Source organism: Styela clava, chromosome 5 (assembly GCF_964204865.1).
Source record: "Styela clava chromosome 5, kaStyClav1.hap1.2, whole genome shotgun sequence".
Taxonomy (NCBI): Eukaryota; Metazoa; Chordata; class Ascidiacea; order Stolidobranchia; family Styelidae; genus Styela; species Styela clava.
Window position 1 is genome coordinate 22,727,813 of NC_135254.1, and position 2,500 is coordinate 22,730,312.

Here is a 2,500-nt window from a genome sequence, read left to right on the forward strand (position 1 = left end):
GCACCCTTTTCTCGGTGGCTGGCGGGCGAGAGAGTGCTGCGTCGCCGGCATCGGCGTCGAAAGAAGCCGAGCCGAAAAAAGTTAAAGTACAAACGTGCAAGCATACTAACCTAACCCTAGGTAAGGCATGTCAGAGCGAAAGACAGTAATTTCGAATGAGCCAAGAAAGAGCGGTGCGGGGCCGGTCGGAGCGCACCCTTTTCTCGGTGGCTGGCGGGCGAGAGAGTGCTGCGTCGCCGGCATCGGCGTCGAAAGAAGCCGAGCCGAAAAAAGTTAAAGTACAAACGTGCAAGCATACTAACCTAACCCTAGGTAAGGCATGTCAGAGCGAAAGACAGTAAACTCGAATGAGCCAAGAAAGAGCGGTGCGGGGCCGGTCGGAGCGCACCCTTTTCTCGGTGGCTGGCGGGCGAGAGAGTGCTGCGTCGCCGGCATCGGCGTCGAAAGAAGCCGAGCCGAAAAAAGTTAAAGTACAAACGTGCAAGCATACTAACCTAACCCTAGGTAAGGCATGTCAGAGCGAAAGACAGTAATTTCGAATGAGCCAAGAAAGAGCGGTGCGGGGCCGGTCGGAGCGCACCCTTTTCTCGGTGGCTGGCGGGCGAGAGAGTGCTGCGTCGCCGGCATCGGCGTCGAAAGAAGCCGAGCCGAAAAAAGTTAAAGTACAAACGTGCAAGCATACTAACCTAACCCTAGGTAAGGCATGTCAGAGCGAAAGACAGTAATTTCGAATGAGCCAAGAAAGAGCGGTGCGGGGCCGGTCGGAGCGCACCCTTTTCTCGGTGGCTGGCGGGCGAGAGAGTGCTGCGTCGCCGGCATCGGCGTCGAAAGAAGCCGAGCCGAAAAAAGTTAAAGTACAAACGTGCAAGCATACTAACCTAACCCTAGGTAAGGCATGTCAGAGCGAAAGACAGTAAACTCGAATGAGCCAAGAAAGAGCGGTGCGGGGCCGGTCGGAGCGCACCCTTTTCTCGGTGGCTGGCGGGCGAGAGAGTGCTGCGTCGCCGGCATCGGCGTCGAAAGAAGCCGAGCCAAAAAAAGTTAAAGTACAAACGTGCAAGCATACTAACCTAACCCTAGGTAAGGCATGTCAGAGCGAAAGACAGTAAACTCGAATGAGCCAAGAAAGAGCGGTGCGGGGCCGGTCGGAGCGCACCCTTTTCTCGGTGGCTGGCGGGCGAGAGAGTGCTGCGTCGCCGGCATCGGCGTCGAAAGAAGCCGAGCCGAAAAAAGTTAAAGTACAAACGTGCAAGCATACTAACCTAGCCCTAGGTAAGGCATGTCAGAGCGAAAGACAGTAATTTCGAATGAGCCAAGAAAGAGCGGTGCGGGGCCGGTCGGAGCGCACCCTTTTCTCGGTGGCTGGCGGGCGAGAGATTGCTGCGTCGCCGGCATCGGCGTCGAAAGAAGCCGAGCCGAAAAAAGTTAAAGTACAAACGTGCAAGCATACTAACCTAACCCTAGGTAAGGCATGTCAGAGCGAAAGACAGTAAACTCGAATGAGCCAAGAAAGAGCGGTGCGGGGCCGGTCGGAGCGCACCCTTTTCTCGGTGGCTGGCGGGCGAGAGAGTGCTGCGTCGCCGGCATCGGCGTCGAAAGAAGCCGAGCCGAAAAAAGTTAAAGTACAAACGTGCAAGCATACTAACCTAACCCTAGGTAAGGCATGTCAGAGCGAAAGACAGTAATTTCGAATGAGCCAAGAAAGAGCGGTGCGGGGCCGGTCGGAGCGCACCCTTTTCTCGGTGGCTGGCGGGCGAGAGAGTGCTGCGTCGCCGGCATCGGCGTCGAAAGAAGCCGAGCCAAAAAAAGTTAAAGTACAAACGTGCAAGCATACTAACCTAACCCTAGGTAAGGCATGTCAGAGCGAAAGACAGTAAACTCGAATGAGCCATGAAAGAGCGGTGCGGGGCCGGTCGGAGCGCACCCTTTTCTCGGTGGCTGGCGGGCGAGAGAGTGCTGCGTCGCCGGCATCGGCGTCGAAAGAAGCCGAGCCGAAAAAAGTTAAAGTACAAACGTGCAAGCATACTAACCTAACCCTAGGTAAGGCATGTCAGAGCGAAAGACAGTAATTTCGAATGAGCCAAGAAAGAGCGGTGCGGGGCCGGTCGGAGCGCACCCTTTTCTCGGTGGCTGGCGGGCGAGAGAGTGCTGCGTCGCCGGCATCGGCGTCGAAAGAAGCCGAGCCGAAAAAAGTTAAAGTACAAACGCGATGCTAATGAGCGAGCCGTTGTCTCGACTAATATGTAGGGGGCGTTCGATCGAGCGTCTGGCTTGAGCGCTTGTCGGCCTAGCAGAACGGTCGCATTGTTATGCCCGGGTTTTAGGCACCGCTGCAGGCGGCCGGCAGAGCTCTTGTTTGTGCGAAACTGAATGGATCGAGCCCGAGAGAGGGCGAGCAAAGAAAAAACGCAAATCGCTCCGCCTGGCACTGCCGGCGAGAGCGTGGACGTCGCGGCCAGCGACTGTCGAAGCTGAGTACGGCCGCAGGCGATCGCCTCGG